This window comes from Megascapheus bottae, chromosome 4 (genome assembly GCF_031878675.1).
Source record: "Megascapheus bottae isolate mThoBot1 chromosome 4, mThoBot2.hap1, whole genome shotgun sequence".
In the NCBI taxonomy this organism is placed as follows: Eukaryota; Metazoa; Chordata; class Mammalia; order Rodentia; family Geomyidae; genus Megascapheus; species Megascapheus bottae.
In genome coordinates this window covers 49,321,591-49,331,278 of record NC_143512.1, presented here as the reverse complement: position 1 = coordinate 49,331,278, position 9,688 = coordinate 49,321,591, and the positions used below count along the sequence as shown (strand labels likewise).

Here is a 9,688-nt window from a genome sequence, read left to right as displayed (position 1 = left end):
AAAGAGCAATGTCTACCGGCACTTGCATCTGCTATTCTGAGCACTAGAAAATGGAATTTCATAGGGTGGTTCTGAGAACATAAAAATAAAACAAGAAGAATTCTTTGTCAAAGTAGCTTTAGTATGTAGATGCCTACCGAAATGAAAACAGCCAACATAAGAACAGAAACTGATTGTAAGAATCAAGAATGAAAAAAAATAGAAGGCTGGATAAGAGACAAGGTGATTATAAGACAATAAATCAAGTAAATCTTTGTCTTCCAATGAGAAAAGTGAATGAAATCTGTCAGAGTAGAGCACTTAGCCTCATCTAAGAGTTCACAATTCTCAAATGTTATTGTATATACTCTTTAGCTACATCACCCCAAATCCAGCATCACACTTCTTTTTTTAGGAATAAGCTATTTTAACCAAGCAGAAAACAAATTTGTATTCATTATTTCTAAAAATAAAATTAGACTTTTCCAACCCTTAACACATCTGTATTTAATATTATCTTCTAACACGGCAAATGACAATATAGCTTGTACAGCATATAGTATGTTCACTGCTTACATTTACTTTAATTCTACTTGATCATTGTATACTCAATGCAGATTTAAACCATCACTCATAGAAGTTTCACAGTTAACAAATAAACAGAAAAATATGACTAGATTGTCTTAAAATGGCTCTGCTATAAATTGTATAGAATATACAGATTACAAAGTCAAGCATTTATTTTTTATTAAAATATTCAGCATCACATTTCTACTAGACTGCTAACTTGTGGGTAATTAATTTCCCACCATGGAGAATTCAACCTACTCTTGTCACCAGGTACAGATGAGGATTAATGAACTTTCTCTTGACTTCAATCACAGAATACGAATTTCTGGATAAGTCCTGATGGTAAGAAAACTTGGTGGAGCTTTATTAAGTAAGCAGGCAAGAAAGCAGACAAACAGACAAACACAAAGAGAAGGGCAGGAATACACTAATAGAGTGTGGGTGCTCTCACTGGAGATACACACACACACACACACACACACACAGCTCCTTGGGATGTTAGGGTATTTATATGGTAAAGGCAGGGGGTCTGGCTTCAAAGTTGTGTAAAGATATGTGTTTTGTCTTTGCTCTGGTCACACCTGGTGTTACCATTCTGAGTTTTCAGGACACAGTGCATCCTGGTATAATACAGATTCTTATCTTTGAAATAAGGAGGTGCCTTGCTAACCTTTAGAACAGGAGGTTGTTCAAGTTTGGGTGAAGCAATTTTCCCAGGAAGGCTTACAACCTGACAGACAAGTGTTAATTCTTGGGATGAGGAAAGAATTCTTCCTAAGGAAAGAATGCATCCTGTAGTCTCTCTTTGAAGCAAAGATGGCACTTTTATATTTCTAAATGCCATATTTCTGAGTTGCCTTGACCAGGTCTCAGTTTCATTAATTTACCCTGTTTTACTCTGACATTCTTTTACAATTCAGTCTTGAGTCTTGATTTCAAAGTGTCCCCTCGCTGTAAAACATAGGGAAGGTACTGTCTTGCCTATGAAGCAAATTAATAGCAACACAATTTTGCAATCTCTGTGATTACTGTTGGCATGTTCACCACTATTTTGGTTTGATAGCCTCTCTCTCAGGTCACCCATGAGTTAGGCCTGGCCACAATTGCCCAGTCCTACCCAACCTGCGTGTACATCTAGCTCTCAGTCAGGATGCTCTATTCCAGTCACATGCTATTTGTAGCAATTAGCTGAAAGATGCCCTGCCCTAGCTATGTGCTTGACATACAAGATTTTCCCTGGCTATGTGCTAGCTATAGAATGTTTTGTTCCAGCCACATGTCCAATATAGGATGTTTTTCCTGGTTATGTTCCAGCTATAGAATACTCTGCCCTGGTTGTATGCCAGATATATGATGTTCTGTCCTGGCTATCTAATATCTCTAGTGTCCAGCTGCAACTTCAAAAGATTTGCTGCTCCCAGACTCTTGTCATACCTTCAGCCTCTTTGATGCTATCTAACTACTTGCCTCTCCTGTCTGAAAACAGACTGCTACTCACTATCCCAGAAGAGCTGTCATGTCATCTTTGGCTGCCAATTCCCCAATTCTCTGGTGGATCAGAACCTATGAATAAAAACATTTTGAGGAGTTTCTCAGATGATTTAGTAAGGTAGGACCAAAGTAGGGAGAAATAGATAACAGGGAACACATCTGGCCCAACAGATAGGAGGTAAGAACCAAGAGGCAAGAAAAGGTACTCAAACCTGTTCTAGGTATATCCATACCCTTCACTTCTGCACTGGGTATTCCATTCTGAACTCCTACTTAGACCATGTGGACATGGCCATCATCATTTTGCTAAGTCCTTGTTTTGTTTTCTTATTACTGGAACATGGAGTAAACGTGTCTACTATTACCTAAAATATGGATGTAAGGGGTCTTTGATTCCTTTCTGGTCTAAGAATTAGCTCACTAGAATTAATGTTATTCTTTGTGGTGGGGCACATTCTCATGCAAGGAGAATGGAATTCACTTTGCTTCTAAAGAAAGGGAAGATGGAAAGAATGCGGGCACACATTCTATTACTTGATGATGTAGCAGTTTTCAGATTCCTTTCTGGTTCTATTGTAAAGAAATTCAGTCTCAGATAAACAGAGAAATCACATTTTGAGAGGTTGAATTGGGAGTCTTGATTGGAGAGCTGGTGTCTACAGGTGGACTCCTGTCTCAAAGACCTACAGTCCAGAATCAAGCTTGAAAAAAGCCATTAAAGACAAAAATAACATGCTTGGAGTATAGGCTCATCCCCAACAAAAATGCAGACCAGACCATAAAGAGAGACACTTAGAGGCTAATGAATCAAACCATTTAGGGGAAACCAAAGGCCAACATTCTCTGTAGCAAAAGCTCTTCTTAGGCTAAACAGCATGATATCTACAATTCAATGAATGGTCTCTTTTCACCTTTTTCTTGTTATATTATCTATATCTTGTTATCTCATATTATCTATATCTTGCATCAGTACCAGGCAGAAGGTTTTGTTTGACCTATATTTCAAGTGAACTAACTAAGGTCTTAGCAACATGCCAACAAACTCAAATTCTACTAACAATCACTGGCAACCTCCTTATTGTCATCAAACTCCACTACAATCTACAATACAGGCTCTAACTCTAAAAACCTAATCTCATTATGACATGCATTCTACAGGTACTTCTAGACATAGAACATTAGAGCTCCAGGATGCATGTCTTATTCCAGTTCTGTAAAAGCAGAGGCTGGCACGGGCATTCCTGTTCAAGCATAATTCTGGGAGCAGAAAGGTACTCAAGGATCTGGCTTCTACTAGTGACTCATTTTCATTTGATCACACTGGAAAGTTCTGGAGTTCAAAGTGCACCACAGATTGAGATAAGGACTACCCTTTTGTACCTATGGCAATTAGTTATTGGTAGGTCAAAGTCCACCCTGACATGAGTTGGGATAATGGCACGATAGTGTGATCCTACCCTCCTAGAAAAACAGCTTCTACTTCACTGATGGTCCTACATTAGAGAATTGAGTAGCTGTGACTCCTATTGACAAAGCAACTGCTAAGGGAAGAGAACAGCCTGTCAAGAAGGAGACCTGGACACATATCTATCACAAAGCATCTATTACAAAGCCTGAAAGATGAACCAGGCAATGTTCAAACTTTATTTTTTTTGTCTCAATGCATCTTTGAGAAGCTGTTGAATGTTGTGAATTGTATCCATAGAAGTAGAACTGCACACAGATTTTGCACACAGCTGGAGGTTGACAGATGAATTGAGACTTAAATAATCAATGTGACTTATCTAAAATAGTTACTTTAAGTTAGAATAATCTGAATACAAAAATCCATGTTTTAAACCCCAAATTGACTAATGAAAAAATTCTATATTATTCATGTGTTAGAGATTGGACTAAAAGCCATTTGAAAGCTTCCAGATACAAATGTTCATGGTCATATACTTTTTGCATTTGATTTTGCAGCTTACAATTTAAAATGAGCAGAAAAGCTGACATAAAAGAGAAGCAAGCTCTTGGTGACAAGCCTTTTGAAATGGCTTTTGGATGTCAATTTTATACTTTGGAAGTCACTAGAAGACTGAAAAAAAAGAGATAATATTTGTCAGATCTGACTAATGTCATTGACAAACTGAGCCCTTTGAGATCTTCATGTTTCAAATTTGGTATTTCATCTGAAAACAAGGACAGATCTAAAAGAAAGATGGGGATGGTAGTATCGGTGGTTTCCAAATTGTAATCTGAGATATAGGATAATGTTTCCTGTAATAAGCATAATAAACTTTGATGATCCAAAATAAGATAAACACAGACTTACAGAGTATATTTATCTATGTAGTATGTTCAAACTCTAGCTATTCTGTAGTTTTATATCAGGTCTCTCAGTCTTCCTATTGAAGATGCTCAAGTTGATAGTGTGACAGAGGCTTACTTCTCTCTAGTGTTTCATAGAATGCTTCAAACAATAGATCTGCCCCGATGAAGGATGCGCTTGGGTTGCTGATCTTCATTTTACCTCATTTTGTAACCCATATTTAGAATGTGTTCAAGTTGTTTTGTACCCATTACTTCCTCCTAATGAGTAGATAGAAGCAGAACACTGGAAAGCAAAGATTAGTTTCATGGCTGGAGGTATCCTTGCTCTATACTTCATCCCTGACTGAGATCTCCAGGGGGCATGGGAACTGTTGTTCCATCAGAGGACTGTTTTTGTTAGCTCTTATTTTCCCTCTGTCCTTTGCCACTAAAGGAAATGCAATACTCTAAATGTGCCTGTTTGCTTTCTACCAGTCAACTTACCATCCCATTATGATGACATTCTATAAATAAAATCCAATAATGTGTGTGAAGTAATGCACCTTCTACCTGATGAATATAATGTGACCCTTCTATTAATTACAATAAAAATACTAAAAAGAAAAGAAAATATAAATAAAATCCAAGTCTTAATACAAAACGAAACCAAAGTTAGAAAACAATGTTATAATTTGTTGAAAGACATCATGATAGTGCTCCATGAATGAACTCAGTTTATGTGAGTGCACTCTCCATTAAAGAAAAGCATTATTTTTTCAGTACATTTTCAGTTTCTTTTCCAAGCACTTTATGCCATAAAGTTCACATTTTCAAAATTACTATTTCTTTTACACTCAATCCCAGATATAGACCATAATCAACACTAATGTGTCAGCCTGATCATTCTTTTTTATGTTGTTGTTTCCAATTCTTAACATGTTTTCTTTCTTTTGCCAAAATTTTCTACTTGATTTCTTTTATTGTCCCATCTCTTTGTTCTCCCTGATTACTCCTTGGGCTCTTTTTCAATTGTTATGATAATGTGGAAATAAAAGCTCTTTACATAGGGAACAACAGAACATTTAGATGATTTATAAGGGAATTCTTCCTTGTACTCCCTCCACATATTGTAAGCTATGTGTGCACATGCGTGCGCGTGTGCACATACACACACACACACATACACACACACACACACACACACCAGTCAGAAAACCTTTATCAGTTAAGCATCTTTAAACTGAATTCCAATTCTGACATTTAGCAATCACAAATCAACTGCAATATAATTATTTAGCATTACTTCATGTAGCTAGTTTCTTTCCTCATTGCTGAGACAGATACCTGACAGAAATGACTTCAAGAAGCAAGGATTTCTTTTGGTTTGTGGTTTAAGAGTCTTCACGCCATTGTTGGACCCTATGTACTTGGGTAAAACAATGGTGTAGCATCATGTGGAAGAAAAGTTCCTCCCTTCATGGCAGATAGGAAGCAGAGAAAAGCAGGGACCAAGGTCATGTATAAACTTCTAAGGAATACCCAAGGCAGATAAGAAGGAGATAGCTACCTCCTTTCTTTTCCATTTAGTTCCTAAAAAGCTCATATTACTTTCACTATATTTGAGTCTAGCCTGAATTCACATAATGAATGTAAGAACTGAGTTTGATTAGCTGTGCTAAAGTTCTGGTAACAATGAAAATCACAAAACTACCAATATTGCATTATACTTAGTGTAGATGGTCTTCTTCATACGAATCCAGTTTGAAGTGGGAGGACTGAAATTTGAAACATTGCATGGAAAACCTGAGAAATGGAGGTGAAGTTAGTACATATCAGGATTACCACAGCTGGAGTAGCACTCAACACTTAGACACACAATATTAAATGACGGGAGTAGCCTAGTTTGTCAATGAACAGGAGTGTATTGTTTGTGGCTATCTGATAATGTTCTTCCCTTATCTGTTTAACAATTAAACAGTTAAAACATTTGGGGCCCTAAATATTTGTTGTTTCTTCATTTCTCCCCTTACATGTTTAGTTCCCATTTTCATCTTCCAGGTGTATCCCACCAAGAGTACATGGCAGAGATAGGGAAGACAGATAGACCCAGAAAAAAGACAAAGGCCTAAGAAGGGAGGCGAAGAGTGTCAAAGGTATGTTAGCCTAAAGAACAAACACAGCTTGGAAAAAAATCTGTTTCAAAACACAACCAGCCTCCTCTCATCACTCAAGGCTTCTAAAGCCAGTCTCCATTTAGATCTAATGGAGATCCATTTAGAGCTAATTATGAATGGCTACTGTAGAGCACAAATTCTTCTGTGTCTTTGTCTCCCTTTACTTCTCTCAAATACAAAAGTAGCTTCTATTATTACTTCCCTCTAGGCTACTACAATAGCCACCTCACTAATATCCTTGAGTACATTCTCATCTCTCAAAAACATCCTCCACACTTCTCTCTGAGTGATCATTTTAAAACACAATCCTCATAAAATCCATCTATTTACTTAAAACCTTCAATGGATTCTCACTAGGGATAAAGAACAAAATGTTTCCTATAGAACTATGACCAAACCCTTTCCTATAATTTCAGAGTCACCTGTATTACACTCTTCATGTGGGTTGTATATGAACCCTACTAGATTCCTTCTAGTGCATAGTGTTATAAGGTGAGAAAATGGAGAAGCCAAATTTTGAAAGATTGAATCTTGGAGTCTTTATTAAAAGGCTGGTGATTGCAGGGTGGACACCTGTCTCAAAGACCAGCAACCAGCCAATACACTTAACACTGTGAGGAAACTGAACCAGGAAGGCCAGAAAGGAAGGAAAGACAAAAACTATACCAACAAACCAATTCAGCTCCAATGGAGAACTAAAGTAGGACATCATTGGTGACTGTAGAAGAGGCAGGAGACAGGAGGTAGGACTAGATACAAAGACATTTGGCATGGCATAATGGCATCTGAGCTGGTCTGGGCCTAAATAGAGTCAGGACAGGGGGGTAGGTCACAGGAAACTCCCAGTCCCAGGCACTGGACTGACAAGTTTAGTAACCTATCAAACCAAATGCCCACCCCTGCCTCCAGGGATTCAGGCATACCAGCTCCTGGGAGGCGAGGGCTTCAACTTCCTCCACCAGGAAGACAAGATGCTGGACCATACCATTGACCACGTGGTCAAAATGGCACTGGCCTGACCCGAACTCTCTATTTCAGTAGCATATATGATTCTTAACCCAGTCCAGAACTTCTGTTTCATTCAATAACTCTTTCAACCTCTTATGACACCACAATGCTATTTTTTTCATATATATCTCAATCATTACTTCTTCAGAGAAGCCTCCCTTAAGCTCCATCAGTTTCAAGGTTGGAATTCATTTTACCTCATAATTTATCTTGTTGTGCTTACTTTAAGAACTCCAATGCCTCTTTGATTTCTTAAGCTTCATAAATCATCTCCTGTTTTTCACTCCATGGAAGCTATTCAGGTCTCTTTGACCCACTTTCTTTGAAATTTCACAATACACTTTGGTTTGAAAACTGCATGGCCATTGAATGGAGAGCTTGTGTGCTGTTGTCCTTTGGTTATGAGGTATTGCTCTGGGTGAGGTTTTTGATAATTCTTTTTCCTGTGTTTTTCTATTAGTTGTTATATGTTCAAACTTTCCTTGCCCTAATTGGCCTGGCTAGTCTACAGTGCAATATTAAACCAAAGTGGCAAGAGCTGACATGTTTATTCCCAATTTTAGTTGCAAGTATTCATTCCTTAATGATTAAGTATGTCATTGTGGATTTCTCATAGGTGCTTCTTATTAGAGTCTGATCTTCACTTTCTCCTTGGTATTCTTGAGATGCAAGAATGTATGGCCTGCTATTCTAATCCCCTTTTTTTGTTTTAACATTGCTCAATTTGTTCTGTTAGTATTTTGTTGAGAATTTTTACATGATTATTATTCATAAAGCATCTTTGTAGTTTTCTATCATCCATTTACCAGGCCGGCGGACTCTGCTTAATTTTGGAGATGAGACTGTGTTGGGCAAATGCAGGGTGGTATGGACCAGACTGATTTGTAGTTTTGTTTGACTTATCCTTTTCATTACTTTTCGGGGAAGGGTCAAGGGGTCAGAAATCATGGCATGCAGCCCTAGTCTTGTGACAAGATTCCAAATAAGCCATTTGAAGCAAAATGAAAACTGTATTTAGCGTGGGTTGTGGGAGAGGATGAGAGGGGAACAAGCTATATAATCTTCTCGGGTAGCCCTTATTATGCCCCTCATTCCTCAAGTCAGCGTATAAAGCATGCTTTCGATATTCCAAATCTTATTTATAGTCTTCTGATCACCTCTTTTCATTATTGTGCTACCAGAGTTTTATGGCTTTCCCAAACACTCCCCGGCTTCCTGAATAAGCACTTTTGATGAGCCTCCAGTCACCAGCTCACTTCGCCAGTGTAATTTTCCAGGAGTCAGGTCCTCCCGGTGGTTAGTCTCAGTCGCACAGGGGAGGAACCTCGGGTACAGGAAGGTAAGCGACCTTCTCTCCAAGCCTTATCCTAAGCAAGAAACTAAAGCCAGGTAGTGATGCCACCTCCAGAGGAGTCTCGGGCTTGCGGATGGGGTGTCTGGGGCGCCCGCCCCGGTTAGCAGGGAATTGGCCCGCAGATGGATCTGGAGCTGGGAAGGGGCTCAGGGCCAGCCTGGGACTTGGGCGGCCGGGGTGAGGGGATGCGCGGAGGGGAAAGTTTCCCACGGCCCCCACGGGCGGGCGCCGCGGGGCTACGCGGGGTCAGGGCCGGGCGCCGCCCACGCGCGGCCGGGGCGGGAGCCGGCGGAGGTGGGGCGCACCAACCGGCGGCGGCGGCGGCGGTGGCGGGCGGCCGCGGGGGCGAGTACCCGGGGCGCCGAGTCCCAGGCCGGGGGCGGTGGGTCCGAGCCGCCGCTTCCCCGGGAGCGCTTTCCGCGGGGTTTGGCTCCTGTCGCTTCCCGTCTCCCCGGACCCGCATCGCTGCCGCGGGAGCGGCCGCCGCCGCCTCTGCCGCGCCGCTGCCAGGAGTCCTCCGAGCCCCGCGGCCGGGGCCGGGCGCGCGCGGGGCCCCGGAGCGCGGAGCGGACGGCCGCGGGACGCGGACGCAGGTAAGGGCGAGGCTGACCTCGCACGCGCGCGCGCGCCCCGGCGCCTCCCTACAGCGGCCGGGCCTGGGCCAGGTCCGGCCCGGCCCGGGAGACTCAGGCCCGGGCTGAGACCTGCGGCCGCCTCCCGCCCCGGCCTCGGGTGACGCGGGGCGGCTCAACTTTCGCACCTGAGGCTCTGGGTGAAGGGGTGGCGGCAGTGGGGGTGGTGGTGCGCCCGGCCGGGAGGC

The 9,688-nt window shown here is 41.5% G+C and overlaps 1 protein-coding gene across 2 annotated transcripts in view; it reads left to right on the top strand.

Moving 5' to 3' along the window:
* The first annotated feature begins 9,323 nt into the window (after nt 1-9,323).
* The window catches only part of Rnf180 (ring finger protein 180), a 111,987-nt gene continuing 111,622 nt past the window's right edge, over nt 9,324-9,688 (top strand). Inside the window, exon 1 of one of the 2 annotated variants that reach the window (XM_090331876.1) lies at nt 9,324-9,461. The gene's annotated coding sequence lies outside the window, so the exon portion shown is untranslated. The remainder of the gene's footprint in view (nt 9,462-9,688) is intronic. The other variant, XM_090331874.1, reaches the window with a different exon arrangement.